Below are 25,801 nucleotides of genomic sequence, written 5' to 3'. Positions count from 1 at the left end.
CCCCCCCCCCCCCCCCCCGCCCAAATGACCATCAGGGAGCTAGATGTGGGGTTACATGTGGGGCTCAATCCCAGAACACTGGAATCATGGCCTGAGTAGAAGGCAGATACTTGACCAACTGAGCCACCAAGGCGCCCCTCAACCAAGTAAATTTTAAAGATCTAACTGGGTTTATTAATCGGTTCATGAATCAGGCAGCATCCCATCTAGCAAATAGAGGGAAACTCTAAAGGACTATAAAAAAAGAGTAAGAGAGAGAAAGGTTTGTTAAAGGGAGAGAGCGAGAGAGCAGAAAAAAGGAAATTATTAGAGAAAAAATGTACTGTTGGGATGCCTGGGTGGCTCTTTCAGTTTAGAGTCTGCCTTCAGCTCAGGTCATGACTCCAGAGTCCTGGGATGGAGTCCCACATTGGGCTCCTTGCTCAGTGGGAAGCCTGCTTCTTCCTCTGCCTGTGGCTCTCTCTGCTTGCTCTCTCTCTCTCTCTCTCCCTGACAAATAAATAAAATCATTTTTTTTAGAAAAGAAAAATGTATTGTTTTAGGCAAGGTCGTGCTCCTAAGGGAAGAGGAGGGGTCCACCAATAAATTCCTAGTGCTGACTGAGAAATTCCCATGTTCACTGGTTAAAGCTTACCTTTCTGGGAGGTTGGAAATGCAGTTAGGTTGGGTATTGGGTCTTGGTTTACTGACTTGGGGCCTTAACCTAGTGACACCACCTGGGGCCTGTGGTTTACTTTTTAACACTTGGAATGGTTTCTTTAGTGTATTACCAATTCTGTGTAGAAAAATGACATGTTTATCATAGCAATTCCATCTGCTGTTGACCCCAAATCTACATCACACTTACTGATTTTGCTCTTCCCTCATCAGTGTAGGATGACTGATCCATAGTGTAGAGGCAGTTACCTCCAAGAGGACAGGGTATTCATCTTTCATTATCCCATCCCTCTACAAACTGCCCATTTCTTCTCCCAGCCCCCTACCATTCCCTGTCCAGGACACTAGACACAGAACCCCAGATCACACTTCAATACCCCATCTTTTTTGGCACCTCCTGCCTGCCCTGCCCTGCTCTTCACCTACCTGCTGCCCATTGTCAAGGAGCACTATTTCATCTTCTCAGGTCCTGAAGTATATGTTTTTACAGTCTTCTTTTACATCCATCAGTTTTTTTTCAATCATTCGACACATAAGTTCATAGGCTGTGTCTTAAGGCAGTTTCCTTCCTTCCTTCCTTCCTTCCTTCCTTCCTTCCTTCCTTCCTTCCTTCCTTATCTTCCTTCTTTCCTTCCTTCTTTCTGTTAAAGATTTTATTTATTTACTTATTTATTTACTTACTTACTTACTTACTCCTTGCAGGCACAGCTTAGAAATTTGATGACAGTGGTGCGTTGGTGCCATCTTGTGACAGAAGCCTGAACTGCACACACATTTCCACTTTTGGCTAATACTCCACACATTCATGTACAAGTTTTTATGTAGGCATATGTTGTCTTTTCTCCCAGGAATGGCATTGCTGGGTCATTTGATAACTCTCTGTTGAACCATTTGAGGAACTGTCAGACTGTTTTCATGCCTGTGACAGTGTTGGGGAGTACATGCATAGTCTTATTTTTCTCTTGATTGGACCGTAATTTTTGGTTTTGAGAAAGAAAACCAGAGTTGAAGTGCCCTTCTCATCACATATTTAGGAGAATGTAATATTCATGTAACATCACTGTGGTCTGCCTCCCACCCAGAGCCTGCAGCCTATCACATGCTCAGGGATGCCCTGCCATCAACCACTGGGCCAGAAGCCTGGGGTTTGGGGCCTAGTGCTGTGACTGAGCCAACAGTGGGCTCCTCCAGGAATGGGCTTATCTGACCTAGTCATCAACCTTCTCCAGCTGAGCATCTGTCGCATGGGAAGCTTTGCATCCTTTTAGTCTTTGCTAGCTATTGTGTGTGTATGTGAAATGTTTTTATGGGGGTTGGGGTGGGGGCTCACTGGGTCCCGATTTTGGTGGTTTTATTTTTGTAGTTTACATTTAATAAATTTCATGCTCTCTTAAAAAAAAATCAGAGGGGTACGTGGGTGGCTCAGCAGATTAAGCATCTGCCTTCAGCTCAGGTCAAGATTCCAGGGTACTGAGATCAAGCCCCACATTGGGCTCCCCGCTTGGCGGGGAACCTTCTTCTCCCTCTCCCTCTGCCTGCTGCTCCCCCTGCTTGTGCTCTCTCTGACAAATAAATAATTTTTTTTTTTTAAATCGGAGATGTTCACCTTCATCGCTGGGCTAAGATGGTACTTGTCTAGTTTCCCCATTATACAGTATGCATTTTTCATTCACCTGCTCTGTTCCTTAGAAGTGAATCACTAAGTCTTCCTTGCCCTCAGGTGCAGGAGGCAGAATGTTTCAACTCATGGAGGGAAGGTATTTATACATATTATTTTGAGCTATCTGCTAAAGAAAATGTATCTCCAGTAGCAAAAGGGAGTAACAAATAATCTGATTAAAAATGGACAGAGGACCAAAAAGCCATTTTTCCAAAGATGACATCCAGACATCCATGCCAACAGACACCTAAAAAGATGCTCAACATCATTAATCATTGGGGAAATGCAAATCAAAACCACAATGAGATATTATCTCAAACCAGAATAGTCATAAAAGATAAGAAATAGCAAGTGTTAACAAGGATATGGGTAAAAAGAAACTCCTGTGCACTTTTGGTGGGAATGTAAATTGATGCAGCCACTGTCCAAAACAGTATGGAGGCTCCTCAAAAAATTAAAAATAGAAATACCACACAACCCAGTTATTCCACTTCTTGGTAAGTAGCTGAAGAAAATGAAAACACTAACTTGAAAAAATTCATGCACTCCTGTTTATTGCAGAATTATTTATGATACCCAAGATTTGAAAGCAACTTAGGTGTCGATAGTTGAATGAATAAAGATGTGGCATGTGTATATATAATGGAATATTACACAACCATAAAAAAGGACTAAATCTTGCCATTTGCTACAACACGGATGGACCTAGAGGGTATTATGTTAAGTGAAATTAGTCAGACAAAGACAAATATTGTATGACTTCATGTAAATGTGGAATCAAACAAATGAACAAACAAGCAAAAAAAAACAAACAAACAAATACAGAAAACAAACTGTTGATTGCCAGAGTGTTTTATGGGGGGAGTGGTATGGGCAAAACAGGTGAAGGGGATAAAAAGACACAAACTTCAGTTATTTTTTTAAATATTTTTTTTATTTGAGAGTAAGTGAGAGAGAGAGAAAGAGAGAGAGTATGCACATGAGCAGGGGGAGGGGCAAAGGGAGAGGGAGAAGCAGACTCTCCACTAAGCAAGGAGAGAGCCCAGTTTGAGACTCCATCCCAGGAAACAGAGATCATGACCCGAGCTGAAGGCAGATGCTTAACTGACCAAGCCACTAGGCCCACAAACTTCCAGTTGTAAAATAAATAAGTCACAGGGATGAAAAGTACAGCACAAGAAAAGGTTCAATAATATTGTTATAACTTTTTATGGTGACAGGTGGTAACTCACTTATTGTGGTGAGCATTTCATAATGTATAGAATGGTCAAATCACTGTTGTACACCTGAAACTAATATGTCAACTATACCTCAATAAAAAAGAAATTTTTTAAATCTCCTCTCCTATTTATTAATTCACTTATATTAATATGGATTCATGTATATTTTTATTATAAAGGTATTATTTTACTGGAAGGATATATCCCAAAAATGTTATTTCTGTGGTGAAATGTAAGTATTTTAGAGACAGGAACCTACAAAAGATTTATCACCACTATTACATTTCAGAACCATTATACTGTCTAATTGTGGTATACCAATGTTTTTAGACAATACATTTAAGCATGGCAGAGTCTGAGACATAATTTTAGATTATTTTATTGCATACTTGGAAATCAGTTGAGAAAGAAATAACAGATAAGACAGTTTAATAAAGTGACCATAAAAAATTGTAACATATACTAAATTTATTTACAAAATCTATTTTAATGAAACAAAAATACAGGATGTAAGAAGTGTGAAAAGCTTTTATTTGAAAGCCTGCTGTCCAAAGCACAGCATTCACATTATCTGACTCTATAGAAGGTATTTTACAACTTTTTTTGGTAACTAGTAGCACTGCAACATAATCCTTGTCTATACACAAGTAAATGAATTCTGTCCTTAGGACAGAAATACCTCCTGGAGAAGTAGCTACTTGTCTCCTTTGAACCTTCATTTCAACAACCTTGTTCTATAAATGTGACAAAGAGGTGGTTGTTGACCTTGCCAAGGTTAATGTCCATGGAAGCATGGTGGAACAGAGCTCTGTTAGATGAAGGATAAAGTCTGAACTGGAGAAGTGTGGGGCATATAAGTTGAGATTCATGAATTCTTTATAGGGTGGGCACCTGGGTGGCTCAGTCCATTAAGTGTCCAACTCTTGATTTCAGGTCAGGTCACAATCTCATGGGATATGGGATCAAGCTCCGAGTCGGGTTCCATGCTCAGCATGGAGTCTGCTTGAGACTCTCTCCCTCTCCCTTTGTCCCACCCTGCCATGCTTGTACATGCATTCTCTCTCTAAATAAATTCTTTTTTTTTAATATTTTATTTATTTGTTTGACAAGAGGAAGAGATCACATGTAGGCAAAGAGGCAGGCAGAGAGAGGTGGAACCAGGCTCCCTGCAGAGCAGAGTCCGATGCGGGGCTCCATCCCAGGACCCTGAGATCATGACCAAAGTAGAAGGCAGAGGCTTAACCCACTGAGCCACCCAGGTGCCCCTCTCTAAATAAATTCTTAAAAAAAAAAAAAGAATTCTCTATAAGACTTTGGGGCGAAGGGGAAAATATATGTAAAGAGGACAGAAACTAGAGGAATAGAGAAGGGTTCATGGTATTAAACTGCATTTGAAATTGTCAACTAGAGGAAACTTGAGCAGACTGAAAGCTTACTGGGAAGGAGCCATCTTTTCTTATTTACCACCTAAAGGGGCGCCCAGGTGGCTCAGCTGGTTAAGTGTCTGCCTTTCGCTCAGGTCAAGATCCCAGGGTCCTGGGACTGAGCCCTGCACTGGGCACCCTGTTCAATGGAAAGCCTGTGTCTCCCTCTACCTCTGCTGCTCCCACTGCTTGTGCTTTCTCTCATTCTGTCATATAAATAAAATCTTTTTTTAAAAATCTACTATCTGAACTTACCACTTGACCCTTTCCACATTTTACTTCCTTGTTTCTATTCTGGAGCAGCCTGAAACTTAACCAAAGCAATGATGTAGTTTGGTGCTAATGCCTGTTGATTGGATGCATGGATGGATGCAGGAGATGTCAAACATGTGCTGGGAAGTTAGAGATTTTTGCATCAGGATAGAACTCTTCATTCAACTGACGAACTGGTAGTGTTGAGTAGCTGAGAAAACACAGCTTCTCAGGACTCTGCAAGTGAGGGCTGTAAGATGGGAGCCCTCAACTTCAGGGTTCATAGGCAGATTTAGGCAGACTGCCGCACAGGTCCTGGAGGGATCCTGCCCCAAGCAGGAAGACAGTCTTGCCATCCTTCAAGGGTGTGGGATTACAGTCTGCTCAGAAACATGCTGTGGTTCAGTTCTTGTGTCATTCAAAGTCTCAAGGAAGAGCAGCTCCAGCTCCTCCCCAAACTTGAATTCAAAATGTATCACAGAGAGATTTTCTCAATCTCCTTCTAGGCATACATACTGTAATTAGGAACCCCCAGAGGCTACACAAACACTCACACACAGATCCTGGAGCCTACTAGCCAACAGTAGTACTAGGAGAACCTGCAGGCCTTTGTGGCTGTTGCTCATTGTTAGGCTGCATATGTAACTGGACCCCTTTGCATGGAAAAATAATGACAATAATGGTTAACAGAGTCTTTTGTATAGTAGGAAAGCTTTTTAAATAATCTTAATATTCAGTTAAATATGATGATGATAGATTTTCTACTTATTATGTCAGCAAAGTATAACAAACTGTTGAGGATTCCCAATGTGGGTGTGCGTGTGGGGAAGCCTGCAGTCCTGTTATTGCTAGTGGGGATGTCAATAACTACAACCTCTTTCTAGGTTGAGTTGTCAGTGTTTACCAAAAGTTTCTGTTCTCCCAGTCTCTACATATTTGGGGCTTGCTCCTTCAAGTGTTCATCCTCAGCATGACCCTCATCCCTCTCAGAGAATCCATATTCCTTGAATCATGTTGTCTGAGCCCCCTACCTTCAAAAATATCTTAAACATATTCTCTTGGGTTTTTTTAGCTTTATTAAGGTATAAATGATACATACAAATTTACACACATTTAATGTGTACATTTTCATGAGCTTGGACCTATGCATATACCCATAGCACAAACACCACAACCAAGGTCCTCAACATATCCAGCACTTCCAAAAATTTCCCTGTGTTCCTTTCACACTCCTTGTTTTTACAGAATAGAAAATTGTGGTTGAAACAGCTTCACTGACTTGCATAAATACAGACAGCACCAGCATCTTGGAATCATAAACAAAAATACAGGTTTCAGAAGTGAAAGAGATGAACAGGAAACCAAGATTTTCTTCATTGTGTGATGTGCAGCTGAGTATCATGTAGTCTACATTTGAACATATAAGGTTGCAGTCTCTGCTTTTAGTCTCAGTAGCAGTGTGACCTCCAACCAGGTTCCTCAACCTCTCTGTACAGTGTCATTTTACTAGATCTAAAATGGTGGGGCAATCACATCCTCTGCGTCCCTAGAATTTTGTGGGAAACACATGAGACAAAATGGTAGCTTGAATTCAGGGACATCGAGTCCTCCCGGGTTTCCTGAGGTCAGGAGTCCTGCTTTTTGTGAGAGTTTTAAGTTCCAACCACTCTATGACCATGCACAAATGGTCGTTCAATTATAAAACACTCTAAAAACTTACTGAGTTCACCTAATACAGAGTATGACAACAGCTGCAGTGAAGACTGGAAATAATTACCTGGAAATCACTGCTCCTTCCCTCCCAACTAAGGTCTCAAAAGTGCTTTCTTTCTTTTTTAAGATTTCATTTATTTATTTGACAGAGAGAGAGAGAATACGTACATACAAGCAGGGGGAGCAGCAGGCGGAGGGAGAATCTGGTTCCCCTCTGAGCAGTGAGCTGGATGTGGGACTCAATCCCAGGACCCTGGGATCATGACCTGAGCTGAAGGCAGCTGCTTAACCGACTGAGCCACCCAGGTGCCCCAAAAGTGCTTTCCTAAATGGAATTCCATTTACCTCTAGTCTTGTCTGAAAGCTTTTATCCAAAAAACATGAGCACAGGGAAAAGGACTTACCCAGAGTGTTCCCAGTGTTCTATTACAGGGTCCTTTTGCAGAGCCTCTTCTCTCAGAGTTATGCTGTACATACTATTTTTGAGAGACTAACGCAGAAGATTAAAAGTGGGATGGAAGGGGCACGCGGGTGATTCAGTCAATTAAGCATCCAACTCTTGATTTCCATTCAGGTCATGATCTTGGGGCTGTGAGATCAAGCCCTGCATTGGGCTCCACACTGGTTGTGGAGTCTGCTTAAGATTCTCTCCCTCTTGGGGCGCCTGGGTGGCTCAGTGGGTTAAGCCTCTGCCCTCAGCTCCAGTCATGATCCCAGGGTCCTGGGATAGAGCCCCACATCAGGCTCTCTGCTGAGCAGGGAGCCTGCTTCCCGCTCTCTCTCTGCCTGCCTCTCTGCCTACTTGTGATCTCTGTCTGTTAAATAAATAAATAAATAATAAATATTTTTTAAAAAAAGATGCTCTCCCTCTCCCCTCTGTCACTCCCCCACTTTCCCTCTCTAAAAAAAAAAAAAAAAAAAAAAAAAGGTGGGATGGGAAAGTATATGAAATAAAGTGAAATGGGGTGATAGTTTTGATTTTGCTTTTTTTCCTCAACAGTTATCTCATATCAACTATAAAGGGTTTCTGTTTTATAAATGAGAAAAGGCAAACTAAGAAATATTACATAGTTTTTAAAAATCTTGCCCTAAGTGTAAAGATCACAGAAATCCTAATCCTGAGGCGGTATTCTCCTCATATAACACAATGCATCCTTTTTACTTTGTAGCCATGCAAAGCTTAGAGATAAGTGTTTCTGAATTGTCTGCACATGCTCTTCTTGACAAGCTGTGCATGTATGGACACTAGTATACTTTCTCCAAGTGGGCCTTTTCAGCAAATGAAAGCATTTAGGTCTCAGATGAGGGATCTGGGACATGGATTTTCACTGGAATTTCTGGCAAATAGTACCCACCCAATAAAAACTGATTGAAATCACAAATCCATGAATCAGTAGAGTATTACCATTAATGCATGTAGAGCTCCTATAATAAAAAAGCAAAATGGACAAAATGTATAAAGAGTTCACAGTTGAAGAAAAGCAAATAAATGGTCAATAATCACAAGAAAATATGTTCTAAATCACTAATAATTTAAAGAATGCAAATGAAATCATCTAAATATCCTTTTATTACCTACCATCTGATATATATTAAATACAGAAAAAAAAATTGTACCTCTTAATTCCCTTCATCTATTTTGTCCACCTCCCCATTCACAGTTATGAAACTTCCAGTTACAAAATACCCTAAATGTGAGGCAGGAAATCATTAAAATCCTAGAGGAGAACACAGGCAGTAACCCCTTTTACATTAGCCATAGCAACTTCTTGCAAGACATGTTTCTAAAAGCAAGGGAAGCAAAAGTAAAAACAAACTATTGGGACTTCATCAAGATAAAAAGCTTCTGCATAGCGAAGGAAACAACTAACAAAACTAAAAGGCAGCCTACAGAATGGGAGAAGATATTTGCAAATGACATATCTGATAAAGGGTTAGTATCCAAAATATATAAAGAACTTAAAATACTCAACACCCAAAAAAACAAATAATCCAATTTAAGAAAATGTTTCAGCAGAAGACATGAACATTTAAAGAAAACATAAAAATGGCCAAAAGACACACATAAAGATGCTCAACACAACTCATCATCAGGGAAATACAAGTCAAAACTACAATGACATATCACCTCATACCAGTCAGAATGGCTAAAATTAACAAGTTAGGAAACAACAGGTGTTGGCAAGGATGCAAAGAGGAACCTTACTGCATTATTGGTGGGAACATAAACTGGTGCAGCCACTCTGGAAAATAGTACAGAAGTTCCTCAAAAAGTTAAAAATAGAACTACCCTACAATCCAGCAACTGTACTAGTAATATTTACCCAAAGAATACAAAAATACAGATTGGAAGGGACACATGCACCCTGATGTTTATAGTAACATCATCAACACTAGCCAAACTATGGAGAGAGCCCAAATGTCCATTAACTGATGAGTGGATAAAGATGTGGTGTGGTGTGGGGTGGGGTGGGGTGGGGTGGGGTGTGTGTGTGCGTGTGTGTAATAGAATATTACTCAGCCATCAAAAAGAATAAAATCTCGCCATTCATAATAATGTGGTTGGAGCTAAAGTCTATTTTGCTAATCGAAATACGACAGTCAGAGAAAGACAAATACTGTATGATTTCATTCCTATGTGGAATTTAAGAAACAAAATATATGAACATGGGGGGAATAGAGGCAAACCAAGAAAGAGACTTTTAACTATAGAGAACACACATGGCTACTGGGTGGGGGGGATGAGTTAAACAGGTGATGAGGATTAAGGACTGCACTTGTGATGAGCACTGGGTGTTGTGTGTAAGTGATGAATCACTAAATTCTATACCTGAAACTAATATTACAGTGCATGTTAAATAATTGGAACATAAATAAAAATTTAGAGAAAAAAAAATAAAAGTCACAGAGATGAAAAGTACAGTATAGCAAATATAATCAATAATACTGTAATGACATTGTATGGTGACCACATTTAATGTGGTGAGCACTGAGTAATGTATAGAATTGTGGAATTAATATGTTGTAGACCTGAAACTAACATAACATGATGTGACAATTACACTTCAATAATAAATAAAAAATAAAAGTAAAAAATATATGGAGAAAAATGAATAAAAATTTAAAATTCACAAATAAAAATGTGAAAATGGCTCTGTGTGTGTGTGTGTGTGTCTGCATGTGTGTGGTAGAGGAAGAGAGAAGGAGATTCAATTTCAGTAGGAGTCAAGGAAATGGAAACACAGAGACCAATTTAAATATTATGAACAAGTATAGAGGTGGGTAAGAAATGAGAACACTTGGGGCACCTGTGTGGCATAGTTGGTTAAGCCTCTGACTCTTGATTTCAGCTCAAGTTGTGATCTCCGGGTCATGAGATCAAGCCCCATCTCGGGCTCTGCACCAGTCTGTTTGAGATTCTCTCTCTCTCTCCCTTTGCCCCTACCCCCTGCATATGCTCTCTCTTAAATAAATCTTTTTTTTTTAAATGAGAACACTCACTTTTTGAGGGAGTTTAAACTACTGAAATGAAGCCCCAGGGAAGATCATTAAGCAATGCAATGCACAGAAATTTTTTAATATGTGCAAAAGTAAGGAGGTAAGAGATCATCTGATACAGTATTGCATGAAATAGAAAAAAAAGAAAAGAAAAATATAAGCAATCTAAATGTCCACGAGTACAGAAAAACTATAAGCAAAGTTAACAAACCATTTATACTTCCCTATGGACCTCAAAGCAAAATGGAAAAATATTTTAATTCCAGAGTGAGTTGCTGATCAGGAGATAATAAAGTTATCTCCCTGACTAATTAGACAACACCAAGTCAGTACTCTGATCTGAATAATGGTCATAATGATAGGTAACTTGAACAGCTGTTAGGATTAAATAAATGAAACAGGGACGCCTGGGTGGCTCAGTTGGTTAAGCAGCTGCCTTTGGCTCAGGTCATGATCCCAGCGTCCTGGGATCGAGTCCCACATCGGGCTCCTTGCTCCGCAGGGAGCCTGCTTCTCCCTCTGACTTTGCCTTCCACTCTGTCTGCCTGTGCTCGCTCTCGCTCGCTCTCTCTCTGACAAATAAATAAATAAAAATCTTTTAAAAAAATGATTTTTTATTTTTTATTTTTTATAAACATATATTTTTATCCCCAGGGGTACAGGTCTGTGAATCAATAAAAAATAAAAAATTAAAAAAAAATGAAACAGAATGTGTATTTACTTAATGCAGTTCCACACATATCACTTTCTCTCCCTCTAGATCATCTGTCCCATCTATGCTGGGACAGCCTGATTCAGCACTTCAGGGATTAGCCACTACATGTAGCCTGACATATGCATAGTCAGATCTGTGGGCACAAGGGATGGGATTTCAACTCCTCTGTCTTCTTCATTACCCAAATGGGTTTCTGACTGGGTTACTCAGGGGTGAGAGTAGCAGGAAATTGTGACCAACCATTTCTCTAGCCCTGAAAGCCCATCTTCTAAGAGGGAGGCTGCTGTGTGTCCTTTAGGGAGGGCAAGAGATGGAACTTCATTCCCACCCTGCCACAGACCTGGAGTGACGACTTAGGTTCTATCAGCCTGAGCTTGGTCATCTGTGAAATAAGACTCATGATACCTGATTCCTTTGTCACAGAGCAGTCCCAAGGGGTGAGAAAACCTGCCCAGAGAATACAACACGTAGGGGGATTGCTTGGCCCTTTAAATGTTGTGATTTGGCAGTAGGGGTTGGCTGAGCCTCAGGGCTAAGGCAGGTTTCATGAAAAGTTGTTTCTCATTGTTTCCCCTAATGAGGTTACGGACATGTAGAGGAGATGAACAAATATGTCTCTGACATGGCTTGAGTTCAAAGGTTTGGGGATGGATGGTGATCTACTTTCCTGGATATTTCTGAAGCTTATTATAGCTGCTCACCATCATTAGGTTCTGCTCAACAGAACCTAATGCAGGCCTCCATGCTGGGAAGACAGGCTTGTCTTTGATTCACCTCATGCGCTCAGTGGGAAATGGCACCAGGGCAGCATGCTATGCTGTTTGCCTAGCTACTGCTCCTGGACTGCTCCATATCTTAATACATTTATGGAAAAATTCTGGATCCATCTTGAAGTCACCAGTACATTATTCAGCCACACCATACCAAGCTACCAGCCATTTACTGCTTTCCTAGGAGACAAAAATCCAAGAATTATTATCATTTCTTTGATACACCATTATCTATTCCTCCATTCACTAGTAACTAATAAATATATATTGAGCTTATGAGTATATGGGCAAACTCAAGGGTTAAATCTGAGATGGGCTAGTTCCTCCCTATTAACTTTTAAACTCACTCAAATTTCAAAGAACTGAAGATTTCTAAAAATCCCTCCTTGCTCTCCTCATCAAAATTCCAAAAAGAGTTTCTTACCTTCCTTGGTAACATTCTTTACTTCCCACTAATACCTCCTTCCACTGCACTATAGCTCTGTCCCCATGACTGCAATGAACATGGCCTCACTAAGGTCACAAGCCACGTTTTGTCACTAGGTACACTAATTTTGTATAAAAATATAAATATATAAATATAGCTTTTAATGAACACCTAAAACACTCATGCTTGTGCAAACTGTTTCTGTCACTTAACAAATCTGACAGTTTCCAGGCTCTAGATCATGAGGTGCTGTACGAATCCAAGCTGTACTACTCCCTAACTATGTAGTCCTGGGCTAAATCCTTATACTCTCTGTACCTCAGCTCTTCATCTGTAAAAATGGGGATTAACACCATATCTAACTCATAATAGTTCTGTAAGCATAAATGACTCAATACATATAAGGTACTTGCTACATAATACCTCTTAGTCATTTTAATTTCTCAGTCACTGTCTTTGTTGGCCATTATTATCTCTACTATCCATATGATATGTACTAATCTTTATTCACAATCAATGACCTTAGAGGTACATTGTTAGACGTGAGCAGGTCGGAGCGCCTGGGTGGCTCAGTTGGTTAAGCATCTGCCTTCAGCTCAGGTCATGAACCCACCGTCCTGGGATCGAGCTCCACATTGGGCTCTGCTTAGTGCAGAGCCTGCTTCTCCTCCCTCTGCCTGCCGTTCCCCCGCTAGTGCACATGCTCTCTCTGTCAAATAAATAAATAAAATCTTTTGAAAAGATAAGCAGGTTACAAAACTAAATAAATGCATATGTGCATAAATGTATAAATACCAGCATAAGAAAATTTCTGAAAGGATATAACACAGATGAAAATCTTAGCAGGACTTTTCTTCTGGTGCTTATGTTTGAGGATAAAATTATTCTCTTTTTACGTTAATTGTTAGTATTTTTTCTGCTATCTAATTTTTACTATACTAAATGCCTTGTAATAAATACTCTTACAATTACACAAAACAATGAAACAACAGTAAAATTTAAGCAGTCTCAGCCCATCTATAGGAAAGCTGTCAGCTTTAGAACAGGGACATCCCAAAGGCACAGGACAGGAAAGAAGATACTGGGGGAGCCCCTTCTACAGTAAAACAGGACACAGCTCCCCAAATTCCAAACTACAATAATTATTATCAATACTTCAGATCTCTGCTTAGTTAACTGGGGAAAAACATGGTACCCTAGTTTGTTTCATTTTTCTTCACCCGGATTAAAAGTAAGGTTGACAGTCTTACCATATGAGAGGCAGTATCATTTACTGGTTGGATGAAGTGACTCAGGAGCCACAAGCCTGTGTTCTAATATAAGCCTAATGACTTACTAGCCCTGTCCTCACTGTGCCTCGGTTCCCTGATTTTAAAGTCTGGCAACAATAGCTCCTCTTTATAGGCTGTGGTGAGGTTGAAATAAGTGAAAGCTTAGCCCTGACACCAGTGTGGGGCACTGAGGAAGTCAGAAATATTAACCTTTCTTATTATTATTATCACACCAGAATGCATTAGAGATTCTACTGTCATTTTTATTACTATATGGATGTACACTGATAGGCATGGATTGATCTTTATAACATATTTATTGTAAAAAAGCCATTTACAAAACTGTTAAGTAGATATAATTTCATTTTTGTTCTTAAATATACAGTAACATATAAAATTTCTGAAAAAACATATATTCAAATGATAACAGTGGTTACTCATGAATAGTAGACTTCTAAGGGTTCTTAACAATCTTTTCATCTCCTACATTTTGCATTTTTATCTACAACAAGAATGACTTGAGGGGCACCTGGGTAGCTTAGTTGGTTAAGCATATGACTGTTGATTTCAGCTCAGGTTTGTGAAATCAAGCACCGGGTCAGGCTCCATGCTCATCAAGGAGTCTGCTTCTCTCTCTCTCTCTCTCTCTCACTCACTCTCTCTCCCTCTGCCCTGCCCCCCACTCATGATCTCCCTCTCTCTAAAATAAATAAATAAATCTTCTTTTAAAAATGTCTTGATTTGGGAAAAAAAATGTCTTGATTTGGGGGGCGCCTGGTTGGCTCAGTGGGTTAAAGCCTCTGCATTTGGCTCAGGTCATGTTTCCAGGGTCTAGGGATCAAGCTCCGCATGGGGATCTGGGCTCAGCGGGAGGCCTGCTTCTCTTCCTCTCTCTGCCTACTTGTGATCTCTGTCTGTCAAGTGAATAAATAAATAAAATCTTTAAATAATAATAATAATAATAATAATAATAATAAGTAAAAATGTCTTGATTTTGGAAGTAAAAGAAATATATACCCTCAGCCCTTCCCATAAGAAAGTGGTTCAGGATCAGAATACGTAATATCACTAACCCTCGGGAATTAGGTAATAGAATGGTCTTAGAACTAATTTAGTAATCTACCACATGACTGTTCTAATTGGGTGTCTTTGGGAAAATTATAGATGCCTAGGGAAGAGCAAGCATGTTGCTCATATAAACCTTGCATTCTACAGACAGACAATGTTTCTACCTCCCAGGATTTAGCAAAGGTCATGAGACAAAAGTATTTTCACAACATGCTTCTCTTAACTCCCAAATAAAACCCCCCTGAATGGAAAGCAGGCTCATGGGTTTAGCCTCCTGGTTAGCCAAGCATTAAAATAGTAAAAGGAAAGGAAAATATACAGTTGCCCAGCATTTGTAATTGAAATCAGCTCAAGTTCAGAATGGGATGCATCCCTAAACCAACCCAAGGATTTGGTCATTAGTCTGTACACAGGAAAACAAACTCCTTACAATCACTGTCTTCTTTCACCAGAGTGGCCCAGATTAGATTCCAGATCTACAAACCTAGATGAGTAACAGAGAGGATTAAAGCCAGAAAATTAAGCCTGGATAAACAAGAAGATGTTCTGCATTCAGGACATATTCAGGTACTATTTCACAGTGGCTGGCACCTAACAAACTAAAACTTTGAACATCACACACAAAAAAGTTACTGAAAACAGTATGTTCAAAATCTATTCATGCTCTTTATAACATATAAACTGAGAAAATGGGTGTGTCCATTTTAGAAGCTTAGAAAGAAAACACATATAGCAAGGACGCTGATAGGGCAGGTCACACTGCTAAAATGTGAATGTGGATTTGTTTTTCTCATATTTCTTCCTGTTTAATTTCTGTGAGATAGCCAAGCATCTATGGGTAAACATATGCAACAAAATAATACCGTATTTTTTGTAAAGAATATATACATATGTAATAAAACTACAGAGAAAAGTATTAAGAATGAAAAATCCAATGTTTTGCTAGTAGTTATGCCTGGGTTAGAAGGAGACTAATGCTATCAGAAAAGAATTCAAATGAGATATGTAATGCTTTATTTATTAATATGAGTACCAAACTCCATTATATGATTTCTATAACTTTTTGTATGTGTGAAATACCATAACAATCACCATTAAATGGTTTATATATGCTGTAAGCAACAATACACATCAATTTGAAAATTTCGGAAAGCACAGTTAATTCCAGTGATGCATAATTATTCAGCAAACCAACCACCTATTAATATAAAAAAAATACTGTCAGAGGCACCTAGGTGACTCAGTGGGTTAAGCGTCCAACTCTTGATTTTGGCTCAGGTCAGATCTCGGTGTTGAGACCAAGCCCCACATTGGGTTCCATGTTGGACATGGAGCCTGCTCTGACCCTTCCCCTACCCATTCTCTCTCCTCCTCCTTCTCTAAAAAAAGATATTGTCACATATGTTCATTTCCTCCCATTATATTCACTATGCATGTATATATAATGTATATACAACACATATGGGTTTCATAGATCTGAAGACTTATAATTTGCTTTATGAAGATCATGAAACCAGCAATTAAACATGCCCAAATTTAAATCACACTCCACAGAGCCCATGTCCCTATCCACTGAGTAGATAATCTTTTTCTGTGTCAGGGCTGAGGTCAGCAAAGAGGAGGTAGCTACCCACAGTCCTGTGGGCAAGAATTTTTCTGATATTTTGGATGTAGGTCTCCTGTTCCCAGTCAGCTGCAGAGCTTACCCATCTTCATACTCTGTTATTCTGTACTGTTTCCTTTCTGGAAATGAGTGGGGCCAGCTATTCCAATGTCAAAACAGACATTGTTTTTTGACATTGACGACAAACAAAATGTCAAAATCTTTTAATTAAAAAAAAGATTCAAAAGTTAAAGATCAAATAAAAATTTTATGAGAAGATGAAGTAAAAAGTAAAGAGAAGATGATCTGCATCCTCTTTCCCATCATCCCCACGTAACTTCTTATAGGAATAAGAAATGCTACCAAATCATACATATAACATAAAGAAAATTTAAAAATACCCCACTACTTCAAAAACCATAAAAATTTCAACTTGAATGAGAAATGACAGTCAACATATAAAAACAGCAAGATGCCGCAGATGTTGGAATTATCTGATAAGGATTTTAAAGTAGTCATTCTCAGAATGTTTCAAAGAGTAATTATAATTATACTTGAAATAAATTAAGGGACAGAAATTCTCAGGAAAGAAACAGACAATATATATGAAGAACAATATAAATATTTTAGACCTGAAACACAATAACTGAAAATTTTAAAACTCAGTATATGGACTCAACAACTGAATGAAGAGGAAAATAAAAAGAATCAATGAACTTGAATACACAACAATAAGAAGTACCCAATTTGAGCAATGGAGAGAAAAGAGACTAAAGAAAAAAGACAATGACTCAGGGACTTGTGAGATTATATCAAAAATCTGAAATTAGTGTCATGGTTATCTTAGAAAGAAAGGAGAAAGGGTGTATGGATAAAAAGTATTTAAAGAAATAAAGGCCAACAACCATGTAAAATATTATAATTCATATTAAGGGGATTTGATACTATTTAGTAAAATTACTAGACTATTTCCTCTTGGAACCAGCACTTTCTCTCCTAAGACTCTATCCCAAAGATATATGCAAAAAGACAAAAAAGCATAAGTACAGGGCCATGACTAGCAAAACAATCACAATAGCAGAAGATAAGAAATAAGACAAATGTCTCCCCATAGGGTACTGGGGGGAGAGGTACCATAGGGTACTCCATCTACATCCTAGAGTACTAAGCAAGTATAAAAAAACATGAGGGAAAGGGCACCTGAATGGCTCAGTTGGTTAAGCGTCCATCCTCAGCTCAAGTCATGATCCCAGGGTCCTGGGATAAAGTCCTGCATCCGGCTCCTTGGTCAGTGGGGAGCTTCTCCTTCTCCCTCTGCTGCACACTCATAGTCTCTCTCTGTTAAATAAATAAAATCTAAAACAAAAGAGGGAAAAATGTGTATATATATGCATATACAATGGAATATTATTCAGCCATTAAAAATGAAATCTGGGGGTACCAGGGTGGCACAGTCGATTAAGCATCTGACTCTTGGTTTTGGCTGAGATCGTGATCTCATGGTCATGAGATGGAGCTTCTTGGGCTCATGCTCAGTGCAGAGTCTGGTTCAGATTCTCTCTCCCTATCCCTCTGCCCCTTCCGTTTGTGATTTCTCACTAAAATAAAGAAATTTTTTAAAAAAGAATTAGGGGAATAAGTCAAGCAGAGAAAGACAACTATCATATGATCTCCCTGATATGAGGAAGTGGTGATGCAACATGGGGGCTTAAGTGGGTAGGAGAAGAATCAATGAAACAAGATGGGATTGGGAGGGAGACAAACCATAAGTGACTCTTAATCTCACAAAACAAACTGAGGGTTGCTGGGGGGAGGGGGTTTGGGAGAAGGGGGTGGTATTATGGACATTGGGGAGGGTATGTGCTTTGGTGAGTGCTGTGAAGTGTGTAAACCTGGTGATTCACAGACCTGTACCCCTGGGGATAAAAATATATGTTTATAAAAAATAAAATTAATTAATTAATTAATTAATTAAAATATGCAAAAACAAAAAAAAACTCCCAACCAAAAAAAAAAAAAAAAATCAAACAAACAAAAAAAACCAGGCCCAAATGGCTTTGCAGGATAATTCTGCCAAATATTTAAAGAAAAAGTAGCACCAATCCTCCTCAAACTTTCCAAAAATTTGAAGAGGAGAGAATATTCCCAAGCTCATTGTATGAGTCCAGCATAACTCTGACACCAAAACAAGACAGAGATACAAGAAAACTACAGAACAATATCTCTGATGAATATTGATGTAAAAATGCTCAACAAAATACTAACAAATGAAATTCAATAGCACATTAAAAAGAATATACACCAGAGAGGAAAAATATATATATATACACACACACATATATATGTGTATATATGTACATATATATGTGTATATATATATATATATGTATATATATATATATATATAAAACGTGACCAACTGGGATTTATTTCTGAAACACAAAGACATTTCAACATATGATAATCAGTCAATGTAATATATCACACATTAACAGAATAAAAGGAAAAAATCTCATGTAATCATCTCAACTGATGCACAAGAAACATGAGAAAATCCAAACTCTTTCATGATAAACTTTCAACAAACTAGGAATAGAAAGAAATCACCTCAACATAATAAAGGCTGTATATAGAAAGCATATAGCTAACATTGAACTCAGCCTTGAGAAACTGAAAGCCTTTCCTTCAATTATCAGGAAAAGGCATGAATGCCAACTATTACTACTTCTATTCAACATAGTATTAGAAGTCCTAGCCAAAATAATTAGGTGAAAGAAAGAAAGAAAGAGAAAGAAAGAAAGAAAAGCCATCCCAATTGGAAAGGAAAAGTAAAATTATCTCTGCTCACAGATGACATAATCTTACATGTAGAAAATCCTAAAGATTTCACCAAAAAAAACCTGTTAGAATAAACAAATTCAGTAAGTTACAGGATATAAAATCAACTTTCAAAAGTCACTTGAATTTTTATATACTAACAGTAAACAATCAGAAGAAGAAATTAAGAAAACAACTCTACTTTAGGTGATATCAAAAAATAATAAAATACTCAGGAATAAACTTAATCAAGGAAGTGAAAGACTTATACGATGAAAACTACAAGACATGGATGAAAACTAAAGATACAAACTAATGGAAAGACATCTCAGGTTCATGGACAGGAAGACTTAAAATTATTAAAATATCCATATTTCGCAAAGTGATCTACAGAATCAGTGCAGTCACTATCAAAATCTCAATGCCATCTTTTGCAGAAATAGAAAAAATAATCCTAACCTTCATTTGGAGCTTCAAAGGACCTGCTAATAGGCAAAACTTGGGAAAGTCTATCTTGAGAAAGAGAAACAAAGTTGAAGGCTTCACACTTCCTGATTTTAAAACATATTACAAAGTTATAGTTCTCAAAACAGTAGGGCACTAGCATAAATACAGGCATATAGACCAAACAGACTAGAGAGCCCAGAAGTAAACCCTTGCATATATGGCTAAATGATCCTTGATAAGGTTGTCAAGGTGACACAATGAAGAAAAGATATAGTCAATTCAACAAATGATACTGGGAAAACTGGCTATACACATGCAAAAAAAAAAAGATGCTGGACCCTTAACTTACACCATATAGAAAAATTAACTCAAAATGTATTAAAAACCTCAAACGATAAAACTCCTAGAATAAAATATAGGGGAATACCTTCATGACAGTGGACTTGGCAATGATTTCTTCATGACACTGAAAGTACAGGAAACAAACAAAAATAGACAAATGAGACTACATCGAATTTAAAAACTTCTGGGACACCTGGATGGCTCAATTGGTGGTACGTACTCTTGATCTTGAGGTTGTAGGTTTAAGCCCCACAATGGGTATAGAGATTACTTAAAAATGAAATCTTAAAAATTTTTAAAACCTCTGTGCAGCAAAAGGAAATAACAGACTGAAAAGGTAACATACTGAGTGAGAGAAAGTATTTTCTTTTTTTTTTTTAAAGATTTTATTTATTTATTTGACAGAGAGAGAGAGATCACAAGTAGGCACAGAGGCAGGCAGAGAGAGAGGAGGAAGCAGGCTCCCTGCTGAGCAGAGAGCCCGATGCAGGGTCGATCCCAGGACCCTGAGATCATGAGCTGAGCCGAAGGCAGTGGCCTAACCCACTGAGCCACCCAGGTGCCCTGAGAAAATATTTTCAAATCATGTATCTGATAATGAGTTAATATCCAGAATGTACAGAGTTCCTACAAGTCAACAACACAAAACAAATAACTAGATTTAAAAAATGGCCAAAGGACTTGAGTAGACATTTCTTCAAAGAAGATATACAAATGGCCAAGAAGTCTATAAAAAGATGTTCAACATCACTGATCATCAGGGTAATGCAAATCAAAGCCACAATAAGATATCATTTCACACTCACTAGGATGACCACTATTTAAAAAACAGCAAATAACAAGTATTGATACAGATGTAAAGAAATTAGAAGCCTGTGCCCTGTTGGTGAGAATGTAAAATGGTTTATAGCCCCTATCATAAGCAGTATGGAGGTTCCTCAAAAATTAAAAGATACAATTAGGGGCACCTGGGTGGCTTAGTCAGTTGAGCATCTACCTTTGGCTCAGGTCATGATCCTGGGGTCCTGGGATTGAGCCCTACATCAGGCTCCCTGCTCAGCAGGGATCCTGCTTCTCCTTCTCCCTCTGCTGCTCCCCCTGCTTGTGTTCTCTCACTCTGTCAAATAAATAAATGAAATCTTTTCAAAAATCCATACAATTAATATATGATCCAGCAGTTCTACTTTGGGGTATAGATACAAAAGAACCGAAAACGAGATCTTGAAGAGGTATTTGTACTATTTTTCACCAAAACAATATTCACAATAACGATGAGGTAGCAACTGTCCAACTACCAATGGATAAACAAAATGTGACATATCCATAAAATAGAATATTATTCACCCTTAAAAAAGAAGGAAATCCTGTCATATGCTACTACATTGATGAGCCTTAAAGACATTATGCTAAGTGAAATAAGCCAGTCACAAAAAGATAAAAATACAACATGATACCACAGATACAAGTGTCTAAAGTAGTCAAATTCATAGAAACACAAAGTAGAATGGTGGTTGGCAGGGTCTTCGAGGAAGGAGAAAGCATTGTTCAATGGAAACAGAGTTTCCAGTTTTATAAGATGAGGAAGTTCTATAATTGTTGTTGTTGCACAACAATATGCATATAGTTAACACTACTATAAACTTAAAAATTGTTAAGATTGGGACGCCTGGGTGGCTCAGTGGATTAAAGCCTCTGCCTTTGGCTCAGGTCATGATCCCAGGGTTCTGGGATCAAGCCCCGCATCGGGCTCTCTGCTCAGCGGGGAGCCTGCTTCCCCTCTCTTCTCTCTCTCTCTGCCTGCCTCTTCACCTACTTGTGATCTCTGTCAAATAAATAAATAAAATCTTAAAAAATATAAAAATGGTTAAGATGGTAAATTTATGTGTGTTTTAACTTAATAATTATTTAAATAAAGCAATGAAGACTCCTTCTCTGTAGGGATATAGCATGGTATCCAAGATACATCATTAAGCGAAAAAAGCAAGGTGCATTTAGAGAGTTAAGATGGCAGAGGAGTAGGGGTCCCTAAGTTCATCTGGTCCCAGGAATTGTACTGGATAGTTATCAAATCATTTTGAAGACTTACAAAATCAATCAAAGATCTAAGAAAAGAATCGTGCTACAATTCTAAAAATAGAAAAGTGACCACTTTTTGCAATGTAGGAGGTGTGGAGACATGAATCTGGGGTGGGATGTGAGAGGATACTACAAGGGGAGGGAACCTTCTTAAGGAGGCTACTGTCAAGTATTATAAGCAGTGGAACATAAAATCAGAACTTTTAGGTCTGCTACAGTGGGGCATGTCTCTGGCTTAAAGGTTCTCAGGTGGTGAAACAGGGCAGAAAACCAGGTGGGAAAGTGAGGTATCAGGATCCCTGGGGTCATAAGAACAGGGGGAGGGGAAGCTGAGTGTGGCAGTGATGCCAGGCATCAGAGTGGGGAAGCCAACTGTAAACAGTGAGTCTAGGCACCAGCTTTCTGCTTGGTGTTGCCATAAACTGAGAACCAGTGCATGGTTGCATGACTGCTCTCAGAGCAGGGGCCCGGTAAAATGCAGAAGCACATTTACCCGGGAGGAATAGCGCAGGTCCATGCCACAGGAGTTGTAAAGTTTGGAGACTTGAAACTCAGTTGTGTGCCTGAGATAAAAATTCTCAGTCACAGGCTGGGGAAAAATAGTTTGGACAGAAACCAGAGAGACAAGATAACTGCTTTTCTGTGAGGGCTCACTGAAGAGTGGGGAGCACGAACTTTCGGCTCCAGAGCTAGAGATCAAGGCCTCACCATTTTCATCCCACACCTCTGTGCCAAAAGCCATCAGGGAGCAAAACTGCGCTACATATTGCAATCTGGAGCCTCTTGCACTGAACCTGGCCCCCTGGCAAGGGGGATGCAATTCCACCAGAGCAAGGGCATCAAGAATCAGCACACAGGTACCTCCCAGAAGACCAGCAGGAACAATCAGCTAGTACCGAGTTTGCTGATCAGAGAACTGCAAAATTTCAGCCCTTGGGGAAAAAGGTATATAGCGGACATGGTTTTTGGCCAGGTCTCAGGTTTGGCCAGCAAATCCTGAGGCAGTAAATGAAAAGATCACTCCAGACACCTAAGTAGAAGAAAGGAGAGGGCAACGGGACCAGATGCTCTAGTGGCAAAAGGCCCGAGCTAAGCGCTGCCTCCACTTTTATTAGGAATGTTATCAGTATATCAAAGGAATAAGAGAAACAAAAAGGAGTGCAAAGGTTTAATAATCAGGTCAGCGATATAGGGGAGTATCATGTGATTAGAATGAGCTGTGCTCTTGATGCACATGCAGGCAGGGAGTACGTGACCACCAAAGATAAATCTTTCTCCTAAGGATTTACTCCCTGGATGGGTACATTGAGCCGCAATAACAATCTAGCTGTTTTTAGTCCAAAACCGTTTAAAAAGGCGAAGTTTTATGGACACTCGTTCTTTGCTTTTCAACTAGTCTCACCCAGGGAGGCATATGTTTATTAAAACTTACCTAGCCAGGTATTACAAATTCCCACAGGTTTTATTATTATTCTTTAGTCTTTTGGTTTTATTTTCTTTCCAACTATTTATTTACTTTCTCAATTCTATCTCTTATTCTTTTTTAATGTTTATTTTTATGTATACATTATATACACACATACACACACATATATATATATTTTTATTTTTTGTTTCTTTCCATTGTCTTTTATTTTATTTTTGTATATATTTATAAGTTTTACTTTCTTTCCTATTTTGGGATCTAGTTTCTTTTAACAACTGACCAAAATATACCCAAGATCTGGTTTATTGTTTTGTTCTGTTTTACTTCTTGCTTTATTTTTTTCTTACCTTGTTTTGTTTATGCTTTCTTCTAGTTCGTTTTGTTTCTACAATTCTGGCCTTGTTATTTTTGTCTTTTCTCTCTCTTTCTTCTATTATTTTCTGGACATAATGATAAGATAGAGAAACTCACCCCAAAATAAAGAAAAGGAGGAAGTACTCACTGCCAGGGATTTAATTAATATGGATATAAGTAAGATGTCAGAACTAGAATCCAAAAATTCAAAACAATGATTATAAAGATACTAGCTGAGCTAAGAAAAAAAGCATAGAAGACACTAGAAAATCCCTTACTATAGAAGTAAAAGAGCTAATATCTAATCAGGCTGAAATTGAAAATGCTATTACTAAGATACAGTCAAAAATGGAGGCTCTAACGGTGAGGATACATGAGGCAGAAGAATGAGTCAGTGATCTAAAAGACAAATGATGGCAAATAAGGAAACTGAGAATAAAGGAAAAAACAACTACTGGATCACGCGGAGTGACTGCAAGAAATCGGCAATACCATAAAGTGAAATAATATCCAGATAATAGGGGTCCCAGAAGATAAAGAGTGAGAACTTTCCTAATATGGAGAAGAAAACAGGCATTCAAGTCCAGGAGGCACAGAGAACCCCCCTCAAAATCAATAAAAATAGGTCAACACTTTGACATGTAAGAGTGAAGCTTGCAAATTTCAGAGACAATGAGAAAATCATGAAGACAGCTCAGGACAAGAGGTCCTTAACCTACAAGTTAGAAACATAAGGTTGGCAGCAGATCTGTCCACAGAGACCTGCCAAGCCAGAAAGGACTGGCATGTTATATTCAATGTGCTAAATGGGAAAAACATGCAGCAAAGAATACTTTATCCAGCAAGGCTGTTATTCAGAACAGAAGGAGATAGTTTCCAGGACAAAGACTAAAGGAATTCATGAGCACTAATCCATCCCTGGAAGAAATATTAAAGGGGATCCTTTGAACACAGAGAGAGCCCAAAAGTAATAAAGACCAGAAAGGAACAGAGACAATCTACAGAAACAGTAATTTTACAGGTAATACAATGGCACTAAATTCATCTTTCAATAACTACAGGGAATGTCAATGGACTAAACGTTCCAATCAAAAGACACAGGGTATCAGATTGAATAAAAAACAAGACCTACCCATATACTGTCTACAGAGACTCATATTGGAGCCAAAGACACCTCCAGATTGAAAGTGAGGAGGTAGAGAGCCACATATCATGCTACTGGACATCAAAAGAAAGCTGGAGTAGCATCCTTATGAAAGATAAACTGGATTTTACACCAAAGACTGTAATAAGAGATGAAGAAGGACACTATATCATAATAAAAGGGTCTATCCAACAACAAGATCTAACAACTTTAAATATTTATGCCCCCAACTTGGGAACAGCCAAATATATCAATCAATTACAAACTTAAGGAAACTCATTGATAATAATACAATAATAGTAGGGAATATTAACACGCCATTCATAGCTATAGACAGATGGTCTAAGAAGAAGATCAAGAAAGAAACAATGGCTTTGATTGACACACTGGTCCAGATAGACGTCACAGTTATATTCACAGCATTTCATTCAAAAGCAACAAAATACACATTCTTTTTGAGTGTACATGGAGCAGTCTCCAAAACATATCAGATACTGGGTCACAAATCACATCTTCACAGCTACCCAAAAACTGAGATTATACTAGGCATATTTTCAGACCACAATGCTTTAAAAGATGAACTCAATCATAAATCCCCCTACGATTTGCGGTCTCTTCTGATTTGGTTAACACACATTTTTCTGGGGTCTTTTCCACCCTTTTAGTACTTTATTCTCTCCTTCACATATTCTTATCTGGATAAAATGACTAGGCTGAAAAACTCACCACAAAAAAAAAAAGAGGGACACCTGGGTGGCTCAGTGGGTTAAGCCACTGTCTTCGGCTCAGGTCATGATCCCAGGGTCCTGGGATCGAGTCCCAAATCGGGCTCTCTGCTCAGCGGGGAGCCTGCTTCCTCCTCTCTCTCTGCCTGCCTCTCTGCCTGCTTGTCATCTCTCTCTGTCAAATAAATAAAT

General features: G+C 38.7%; 1 long non-coding RNA gene across 10 annotated transcripts in view; it reads right to left on the bottom strand.

The window, feature by feature from the left end:
* Positions 1–11,053: 11,053 nt before the first annotated feature.
* The window catches only part of LOC132007361 (uncharacterized), a 55,981-nt gene continuing 41,233 nt past the window's right edge, over positions 11,054–25,801 (bottom strand). For 6 of the 10 annotated variants that reach the window (XR_009401315.1, XR_009401316.1, XR_009401314.1 and 3 more), the window contains 4 exons: positions 17,479–17,634; positions 15,106–15,159; positions 12,950–13,045; positions 11,054–12,089 (listed from right to left, as the gene is read on the bottom strand). This is a non-coding gene — a long non-coding RNA (uncharacterized LOC132007361). Of the gene's footprint in view, positions 12,090–12,857; positions 13,046–15,105; positions 15,160–17,478; positions 17,635–20,899; positions 21,002–25,801 lie in introns of those variants that run through there. The other 4 variants (XR_009401317.1, XR_009401318.1, XR_009401321.1 and 1 more) reach the window with 4 other exon arrangements.

This window comes from Mustela nigripes, chromosome X (genome assembly GCF_022355385.1).
Source record: "Mustela nigripes isolate SB6536 chromosome X, MUSNIG.SB6536, whole genome shotgun sequence".
In the NCBI taxonomy this organism is placed as follows: Eukaryota; Metazoa; Chordata; class Mammalia; order Carnivora; family Mustelidae; genus Mustela; species Mustela nigripes.
This window is presented reverse-complemented; position numbering and strand designations above follow the sequence as displayed.